The 11,052-nt window shown below is 42.7% G+C and overlaps 2 pseudogenes; both read right to left on the reverse strand.

Annotated features, from left to right (window-relative positions):
• On the reverse strand, window positions 1–3,298 carry LOC120104389 (annotated as a pseudogene).
• Window positions 3,299–7,204: 3,906 nt separating this feature from the next.
• Window positions 7,205–9,480, reverse strand: LOC120104390 (annotated as a pseudogene).
• Between the last annotated feature and the right edge of the window lie 1,572 nt (window positions 9,481–11,052).

The following is an 11,052-nucleotide window of genomic DNA, read 5'->3' on the forward strand; positions in this document are numbered from 1 at the left end:
AAATTGCATGCCCCCTCCGTCTCTCCTTTATTGAAAAAGGAAAAACAAAGGTCAAGCGATAGACAGCAAATATTTCTCCATTATTATCGAACCTTCAAGATATCGTACGTCCTATTTCATATACAAGAACATTAATATTGTCCAATACTTGGAAACTATCTAAGCACTAGAACAATCTGATTTCGTAAACACACAGAAATTAAGAAGCCATGCACCAAGTGGTAGAGTCCTCGAAAGAAACCACCATGCATCTCAACTACCTACCCAGACCCTTCTCTCTCCAACCTTGTATCTAACCATCAAGGTCCAACCTATCTCTCAAGATTCCTTGTTCAAGGACTTCATGGACTCCAGCTTGCCGTCATTGCCTCCAAGTTTTATGTACTTGTCCTTCCTCCGTGAGCGTGGTGCGCTCGAACCCTAGCGCTCCGGCAATCACTCCTGCACGTAGTTCGCCACCTCAATCGCGGTCTTGCCGCCCTTTGCAGGTCTGCTCCTCCCTCAGCGGCTCCAAGAACGTCACCTCGTATGCAGGCCTCGGATTCATGAAGAAGAAGTAGGCATCAAAGAACTTCCACCCCCCTCACCGTCGAGCCGTAGAAACACGTTCTGCTTGGTGTTGATCGCCACCGGCACGATGCGGTCGCTGAGCTCGGCGAAGAGCGCGGAGAAAGCGGAGGAGGGAAGGGCTCGCGGCAGGTGGTGCCCTCGGGGCAGATGACGAGGTCGCCGTGCTTGAGCAGCAGCGATGCGGGCGGCCGTCGGCGTCGCGGTCGCGGGAGAGGGCGATGGCCGGGGATGGGGAGATGGAGCAGACAGGCGGCTGACGCTGTAGGTGACGCAGGAAAGGGAGCGGCCCAGGGCGATGCTGACGAGATGGGTCGAGGGCTGTGCGGTGGTTGCAGACGAAGAGGACCCAGGAGAGCCGGCGAGGGTGGTGGAGGCGGGGAGCCGCGGATGGAGAGGCGGATGCCGGTGAGGGCGTAGGTGTAGCGGACGTAGGGGGCGGGACGGGGGAGGTTTGAAGAAGACACGGAAGACGGAGAGGGCGAAGCCCAACGGAGCCATAGAAGGGTGAGCAGGGCGGTGCCTGGTCCGGCCGCTTGGACCAGCGGCCGTCGTGGAAGATGGTCCGGCGTCCAGCTTCTCGGCGGGACCCGGGCGGCCTTCGGTTCTGGATGGACCATGTACGATTCCTTGCATGTATGACGCGATGATACATAGCACTTTCTGCGACATTTGCACATGGTTTTTGGGGCATTGCGTTGCCCGAAAGGAAAAACAAAAGAGAAAGAGACAGAAATTGTCGATCCAGTTCAATCACATATATTGCCGTACATTGCACCTGATTAAATTTTTTTTTGCTTGTTCTTGTTCTACTAATTATTGTTGAAGTATTAAGTAAACTTATTTACATAGTAAAATAGGCTGGTGTGCAGTTACAACCAACTTATTAAGCCAACGATCATGCTATATAAAGTGCAAGGCGCGTCGGTTGCATGCGATCTATTAAGTCAAAAGGAGTAATGTTGTGGCCCCATCTATCTATCACGATCTTTTGAAATAAAATTCAAAAGATACGCCACCGAATAAGTAGGTTAGTTTAACAACTTCCCTCTCACGTTGCATGGATGGATTTATTTCCAATAATAGTATGCCTCCAAATTAGAGGCCGCTCACCAGAAGGTCCAATCAATTAAAATATGCCACGATGCCAATATGTGGTGGATCAAGAGCGGCACTAGGCTGGCCCAACGCCATATCGCCCAGCTTGTATACCAAGAGTTTCCCACAGTTGGCTGTATCTTAACTAGAAGGCACAGTGATCATAGGAGATTCCACTGACATGACAGACAGAATATCACCGTGTGTGAAGTATTCACGTCCGATGTCTAGGCCGTACTCAAACTAGTCATTTTTGTCGACCCACAAAACTCAATTCTTTGATGGTAGGTACGCTCCTCCATCGGACATACATATACAAAAAAAGAAGTAAAGGAGGTAAGCAAAGAAGAACACCCTAACAACTAAAAGACAACCTTCTCCTCTTCTCTGATTACCGCACTTACTTAGGTATCGGAGAGTAATCCGTCGGATACATTCCGGCTAGAGAACTTCTTTGTTTTGTGGTGTTTCAGATCGAAGTGTTATCATTTGATGAGAATCTTAGCTATAACGATCGAGTACTGCTCGCTTTCTTCTATTTCGACCAGAGCAGCCGACCACCTGAGCTCACTAACAACGTCGCGCTTTTCATCACGATGCCTAGACTAGACACCAAATAATCCATTTGGACTCTACAAGAGTTTCATGGATGCCAAACACCATCTTGCCTTCACACGCATCCATTATGATAAATTTTGAGAACAACAAGATTATAGATTGGCATCAGACAGTGAGATATCCACGTTTGCTCTTGACGTTTAGTGCAAGAACAAGAAACTCCACTGGCTAGGCGTCGCATATCATGCTGTTTTTTTTTTTTAATAGTTCCTAATTAATAATTGGATTTAAGAATTAAAAAATAAATAAAGAAGCAATTCCGTCCACATAAATTAATATCAAGAAAAGCCAGAGGAGTACGGACCTTGCAGAGCGCCAAAAAGTCGTGATCGGACTCTCGATCCCCGAGCCCCAGCTCCGGCAGCGCCGCCCCGAATTCCCTCTCCACAGCCTCCCGCTTCCGCCGACCCACCAGCACCCCGGCGGCGCCACCTTTCCCGTCGCCCGCCCTGTCCTCCCGTCCACCTCCAGCTCCGTCCCCAGCACCGCGCTCGCCCCCAAATACTCCTTCGCAAACGCCTCCACCATCACCGTCGGGTTCGCCGTCACCACCACCCGTCGCCGCCCGCACGCGCGGAACGCTGCCCAGCTGTCCGCCCGCACGTCCGCCGCATAGAACCGCGGCAGCACCGCCCGCGCCGCCAGCTCCACGTCCCGCATCCGGAGTCCCGCCACCGCCACGTAGATCAAGATCTGGATCCCCGCCGCCTCCGAGACCAATTTATAGACGACAAGGATGAGCGGCGAGAGCACGAGGAGGGCGACGCCGCGGAGGAGGCTTCCAGCCTCGACAGCGAGGAGGAAGAAGTAAGGGAAGGAGCTCCGGGAGACGAGGAGGGTGCCGTCGAGGTCGGCGGCGGCTGAGTGGGACTCCCGGCCTGAAGGGTCGCACTCAGCGACGGACGGGAAGCTACGGTGCTCCGCCGGCGTGCCGGGAGCCATTTTTCTCTCCATTTGTCGATTCCCCTTTTGCCTCAGCCTTCTTGCGCTTTACCTTTCTTGAAGAGACTGGGACTTCTGTGCGCCGATGGAGAGGTTCGGCGACTTATAAATGAGGCACGAGTGTTTAGTCGTGAATAAACAAAATTACTTAATTGCCCTTGTACTAATTAATACTCTGCTATTCTATTCTCTGTTTTTAATTTAGTTTTTCATCCGATATTATGCATGCAGCCAATTATTGTGGGCCACGTAATAATGTGGCTACCAATATTAAATATAAGATTAAAAAGTTATTATATATATAGATATTATGTTGTTGGTTTTGGTTGGGATAATTGAATGCTTGGGAGGGTGAGTGAACATCACAAGTTTTTATTTGATGACTGCGCGAGCAGGAGAGATGGCGTGATGCGTGATATTATTTAATAAAGAGGTGGATATTCCAAGGAAATTAGTTGGAGTAGTTGAGTGGGTTTAATACCATTAGGTCCTGTTGGAAAGTGGTAGATGTGAAGGATCAACCGACGCTTGCTTCAGCTTATGCTTATCCTGCTTGCCGATCTCTAGTCCTTGCAGCCCCTTTTTTTTTTTTTTTTTTTGGTAAATAATCCTTGCAGCCCTTCAACTTGGTCTTTCTGTTCACCAACCTCCTTTGGGTCCCAAAGTACCTTATCTAAGGTTACTTGCTTCAATCACTCATATATATCTTATATCTAGTATGAATATATCCAAAAAAATCAAAAAATACTAAATTTCAAAATGCTTTAGACAGCTTTTTTTTTTCAACCTAAATCTCCAGCATGATCAGTCATGTACGAAGCCACCCAATCCACGGCTTTGTTGGTTTTTTTAAGACATACTTGACCTATGTTCTAACTCTTTAATTCTACTGGCACGCTTGATTTCATATTGTTATTTGGAATTTTGTATGCTACTAATATCCCCGCAAGGGGCCTTCCACTTCTTATTGATCCTTATTGAAATGTTGGGCTTGTTAGAGATAGTTGGTTGACCTAACTAGGTTTAAGACCAACAACCCAAGCCTCGGAATTTGATATCAGAAGAGGAATACGACATGCTGACTGGATTTTGGTTATAATCCATGCTTGTCGAGATCTCCACATCCTTGGTTATATCAGAAGAGGAATGCGACAGCCAATTAAGCCACTGTGGCACTCAAAAGAATAGAATTCGCACCTATCCTCTCTCTCTCTTTTTTTCCCTTGACCAACTCAATTTTCACATTGTAAGTCAAAATTAACCAAAATAATTAATCATGAAAAGCTACATGTTTCACCTATGTCAATATAAATCGCCTTTCATGATATGTTATAAGGATAGATATCTTGTATTTCAAGAAATAGGGCCTTGTCAATGTCTTATTGCCACTTGCATGGATTTCAAGAAAAATACTTTTCAGAGAAGAAATTGGTTTTGATAAGCACATATGTCCATGTTTTTAAGAAATTTCTTAAAAGGTATAATATGTCATGTTACAGTACTCCATGATTTATCAAATTTTTTCCAATGGAGCCAAAAAATCATTATTTATCTAACAAGAAATAAACATTTTGATATTCAGTGCTACCTGGGCATAACCAGTATGCGCCGAGGTCGGGCCGGCCCCTAAACCGGGAGAAATCTGTCGGGCAGGGCCCACTTCGGCCCAATTGCAGGCACCCACAGTTTGGGCGGGGCCCAGTTCTCCATGTGGACACGAACCGGCATCCAGCCCTTTACATGAGTTGAGTTGGGCCGTTACTCAATGGTGGCCGCCATCTAACAGCCCAGTTTGCGAGCAGACTGTTAGGTCACACGTGGAGGGCAATCCATAATTTGTTGGTTTGTTTCTGCCCATCTTCTCAAAAAACTATTTTTTTTGAAAGGAAAATGAATAATAAGAAAAATAAGCAACAATTAGTTATCGAATTCATTAATGACCTATCAATTTCATCCATGAATTAATAATTATATATAGCTCTTATCATCTACTGCATCGAATATTAGACATCTCTCTCATACATACAATTCCAATAAATGTTGGTTTTGATTGGAGACAGATTGGGAGGGTATGTTGCACACCATTATATATATGAAAGACTCCTAAGATCAATCAATTGCAGCTCTAGAATAAGAAGTATACTCGGGCAGTCATCTGAGGCATTGCCTCCACGCCATCATCTTGGCACCCTGGAACAATCTTTTCTTTAGCTTTCGAAGTTTTTTTAGCACCAAATATTGAAAGACACTCTTCTCCCTTAATGGCACCACTCCTCTCTTTTCTATTCCTAGAAAAATGAAAAACCCTCTTCTCAACCCGTAGGGCTTCGCCATGTAAGAGAAAGAGCTATAAAGAGGAGAACTAAGGCATCAGTCCCTAATGATTTAACTTGGAATATGAGTACAATTAGGTTTTACCGGGCGGATAAAAGTGTTAAAATATTTGCAGAAGGAAAGAAAAATAAAAGAAAAAGAGAGAAAAATAATTTTATTTCTCTATTCTATTATATTCAGTACATCTTAGGGGTTATATGACATTTAAGAAAAATAATATAGGTTGACATAGGATCACACTAACAATAGAAAATATTACTGATTGATACAAGTTGTTATGTGATCCCTAAAATCACTCTAAAAAAATTGTGCTAATAAAAAAATAATATATGTTGATATAGAACACGTTAGTAAAGAAAAATATTATGAGTGATATAAGTTGTCATGAGATTTTTAAAATTATGGTAATTAAAAAAAATCTTATGATTTTGTTCAAATATCTTTAGAAATAGATAACCTCATGGGACCAACCAATGGACCCATGTGTCCGTGTATTCCGCTTTGTGTTCCTTGAAGTCCTTAAATTCGGTTCCTTTAATCAAACATATATCCACTTTTATCTTTTTTTTTTTTTTTGATGAAAACAGTAATTCATATAGCTCTAACGTGAGTATATCCTGCCAAGTCAAGAGAAAGTAAAAAATACAAGGGTTGGGGTATACCCCCCGCCCTTTTCGTAGAAAAAATCATAATATATTATCTTTCACATAATATTCGTACCCGTAAGTGTTGATCCTGAGATACAAAACCAGAGAAATATGAAGCTATTCCAAATCCAGCAGGACCTGAAAGGCATGCAACAGTGATTTTCCCTCCTAGTTTGGCTCTCAGAGCTCAACCAAAGCTTCCGAGCGATCCTGGAATTAATGGCGGATTGCACAATATTGGAAGCGATGGATGAAATGTTTTCCAAGGTGAACTCATGCTAGAGAACTATGTATCGGCGGACGGAAATATTCCACTGGAGGAGCAATGATGCTGATGAAGTGTCATTTTCATTTCGTCGAGGCGACTTAACAAAATAAAACTTTTCTCAAGGAGATAACCATCCATCATCCAACAATCAGAAGCGATATCGTTCTCTGAAGTCATCCTCTTCAGAAGAACAGTAGAAAACTGGAATTATCTACAGGTGCCTTTGATGTGAAACTAAGCTCCACCTTCTCTTTTAACCAACCAAATTCACATTTGGCCGTATCTTAAGCCAAGTCGGCAAATTCTACCTTTCTCCTACTACCAACCTGCTCGTATCACCATCAGCCTTCTTAATTTACGTCCCTTTAGGCGAGAAGAACAGAAAAAAGGACGGCTAAATTCATGCACACATAGCTTGGAATAGAACCCATCGTACACAGAAGAGCTACAAAACAAGAACCAAACTTTCAAAGCACAACATAAGAAGTGCAAAGCCAGCCTGCCATGCATCAGTCTCCTCCATGGGTTCCCACCGCCAACCACCCCACCCGAAAGCTCTGCCATCATTGTCCTCCCACTGCACCACCAGCTGCCTCCATCATCACCTTAATTATAAATAATCTTGATCATTGTAGTTTATTATCTTTCTTCAAGCTTACTTCTAGTTTAGTTTATCTCTATTATAGGATGATGATGTAAGAGGTGGATATGTTAATATATTGGAAGAAGATAGACGTGAGACTGAGGCATATACTAGTCCAGAAGCCGCACAATAGTTGACCATATGATGGCAACGTAGCATTTACTTAATTTACACACTTAACAAACAGCCAAAGTGATGGAAAACATAAGACAGGAGGGGGAATTGGCCAGAGACAAGATGGAGAGGCAGAAACTGCAAGCCACACGAAGAGAACTGAAGGTTGTTGATGAAGGCTCAAGGCCTGCTCTTGAATGGAATTGCCCTGATGACTATCTGGTGGTAAAACGCAGCAAGTGCAGCTCCAATGAATGGTCCCACCCAGAAAATCCACTGAGAAGAGAGAAAAAGCTATGTTAGATACTGTTATTATTGGTCGTCAAAGCTACCACGAGAAGTATACGTTGACTTATCATCGCCACTTAAAAGAGGCTTTACCTGGTCATCCCAAGCATGGTCCTTGTTGTAGATGATGGCAGCCCCAAGGCTCCTGGCGGGGTTGATACCAGTTCCAGTGATGGGGATGGTGGCCAGGTGAACAAGGAAAACAGCAAACCCAATAGGCAAGGGAGCAAGGAGCTGCACAAATTTCACCAGAGTTTATTAGCTTAAATTCAAGATTATATATAATCGATTCGAAAGTGAGCAGGGTCAGAAGCTATTGATTTACTCAGGATTACTCCAGATGTATAATTCTAGAGTTTAACAAAATCAGCGAGCTATAAAATTAGAGGACAGAAAAAAAAAAACTTTTTGGAAGTTGAGGTAGAAATCCAACTATAAATCATTTATATTTATCAGAAACAGTCCCAAGGCTACAGAATCCCAGGAAACAAACAAGGAATACCACTTTTTAGCACTGTTCTGAGAAAGAATCAAAGTTTAAACACTGGATGGGGAAATACATATAAGCAAAATTTGTCTATAAAAGCATGAAGAATCCTACAAATTAAGCTGAAGCTAATGCATGGATAAATTGATAACACTTCAAAAAAAAAAAAAGGAAGGCCAATTCCATGTCTAGAGAAAGAATTACTTACAGGCACATGAGAGTCCCTGGCACTCCTCTTGGCATCGGTGGCAGAGAAGACAGTGTAGACAAGGACAAAGGTGCCAATGATCTCTGCACCCAAGCCATCACCCTTGGTGTAGCCAGGAGCCACAACATTGGCTCCTCCACCATTGCTCTCATAGATCCCCTTCTGAAACCCTTGACCACACCAGCACCGCAGATGGCTCCCAGGCACTGCATCACCATGTATAACAGAGCCCTGGTCAGGGAAAGCTTCCTCGCCAACAGCAGCCCAAAGGTGACAGCCGGGTTGATGTGGCCGCCTGCCCATTTAGAAAAAAAGGAAATAATTAGATCGAAACCAGCGTTCCAACAATGGTGGGAAAGAATAATTTAAAAAAAAAAAATCTTTGACAGAATAATAAATAATAGGAGTGAAAAGAAAAAAATAACTTAAAAATTAAGAAGCAGCTAGCGAGATGATTTTAGAGAAAAATTATCAAAGCCAAATATTTGCATTTTACATTTTATAAAAAATATTTTGCATTTGTTGCTTGTAAAATGAAAATAAGAACCAAGTAAGGTACAAAATTGATTTCATCCATCCGATACCTGCACCAACTGTAGTAAAACTAGATAAAACAACAGAACGGAAAGAAGCACACCAAAGAAAATATAACTAGGAACATGTGTAAGCTATAATGACGATACCAACTTAAAAATAGGCAGCAAGACATGAAGAGGCCAAGATGAGAGCAAGAAAGTAGAGAAATTGTTAGAAAAACAGAAGAAAAAAAAAAAACTAGTTTCTTCACCAGAGATCCCAGCAGTACAGTAGACCAGGGCAAAGATCATGCCACCAAAGGCCCAAGCAATCCCTTGGATGCCCACAGTGGAGCACTTGCTTTTGGCCTGGACCACACCCATGACAGTAAGGATGGTGATGTAGAGGAAGAGGAAGGTGGCCATGAACTCTGCTATCCCAGCCCTGTAGAAGGACCACGACCAGAGCTCCTCCAGCTCAAACAAGGGAGCTGGTGGGGGCTCCTTGTAGTCCTTGTCCTGGGTCTGGGCGGCCGTCCCTATTGGCTGCCTCTCTGCGAACTTGTTGGCTCCCACCCTAACATCCTCCTCTTTCCCTTCCATCTCCCTCTCTCTCTCCCTCTAAGAACTCTGTTATCTTGAGATGTGAACAATGAAGGATGGAAGCAGAAGGCTGTGACTTGAGTGGAGGCATTCAAGGATAGGTGGGAGCTTTTATAAAGGTGGAGATGGAAAAAGAAAATGGGCACAAACTTTGTGATGTAATATTATTCATATTTTTTCTTTATAAGGACTTTAATAGATAGGATTTTATGTTAATATAAAATGCATGCTAGTTTCTGCCGGTGGTTTAGAGAGGGTTCTGGAAAGCGGGTATAGACTATAACGTTGGTAAAGATGCGGACAGGGAGGTGGGTTGGCCTTATCTTTTCTCAGACCAGCTTGGGGTCCAGACTCCAGAGTTGCTTCCGATTCTTTCTTTCTTTCTTTCTTTCTTTCTTTTTATATATTTTTTTTTCTAAAACAGATATCTCATATAATACAACTACGGATACATCCAATAAAATCAGCAAACAGCAAACCACACAATACTCTAGATAAGCCTCCCTTTCTTACTCACAGGATGTCTTCTGAGCAGCTCGCCGCATACGCTGCCATTCAATTTACTGCTTCATTGGCTTATCGGTATATATGTTCGATCTGAAAAGTTACTCTATTATTCATCATCGTTCAGATATCTCAAAACAAGGAGTATACCTATCCATCTCTGTCCGTGCCCTGTTGGACCCAACTGCTTCCAATACTCTTTTTTAGGTATCTCATGTCTGCTAGCTTTCTTCCCTTTTTGTTTGTGTTTTTTTATTATAAACTCCTGATAACACTGTATTTACTGCATAAACTAAAAAGAGAGTAAGATAAAAAAAAAAACTTTTTTTGTTTCACTTGATGGCTCTCAGTTTTTGGATACGCATGCACATAGCACTTTCCATAGTGTACTTTCTTAGTGTACTAAACCCTTCCAACCCTAACGAAGAATTAATAAAAGACTTTACTCAGAAACTAGCTGTAACCTCAAACTTGTGCTTTTCAAATATGATCCGAATGATGCCGATTCGAAGGATAATGTATTACACAGGACCTCTATCGAATTTTATCCAGCTCCATGCTTTCATATGAAAATTAGTAAGCATGATGCCAGCCTTGTAAACCGGCTTCAGGGTTGTTGTGGACCAAATAACATGGATCCATAACCAAACCTTGCAGTCTGAGGGTTTTATTTTTCGTTCGCCTTCTTTTGTGTAAATTCACCTTAGATCGCACAATGATCACTTCAAGATACTGTGCAAGCGGATGAATGGAGAAGTTTGAAGTACTCCAATGGTCAACACTACATAAGAATAGCAATCATTCCTTCGTAACAATAAACCCCCTCTTTAACAAATATATGTCAAATAAATGGATTTACTTTGTGCTAAGAATGGTTAGTGAAAAAGTATTGTTTTGGACATCATGAAGTTTGATACGGTCTTATCTTGGCATACATTTTATCTAAATCTATAAAACATGCATATTGAATCACAATAATTAGAACATTTGTTCATCAAAGTCCTAATAAGCTGGATCAAAGTGACTTAATCGAGTGATAGCATCCAAGCAATCCTATCCTTAACATTAGTTGGATTAGATTGATCAATAATTGGATCTCTAGCTCAAGAAATCCAGATCATTTGCGGGTCCAATCAGACAATATTTTTAGCAAGTTAGGTCGGCTACCGCACATTAATTGCAACCAGACAAACAATGCCAATTAGATGTAAATTAA

This window comes from Phoenix dactylifera, chromosome 18 (genome assembly GCF_009389715.1).
Source record: "Phoenix dactylifera cultivar Barhee BC4 chromosome 18, palm_55x_up_171113_PBpolish2nd_filt_p, whole genome shotgun sequence".
Lineage (NCBI taxonomy): Eukaryota > Viridiplantae > Streptophyta > Magnoliopsida > Arecales > Arecaceae > Phoenix > Phoenix dactylifera.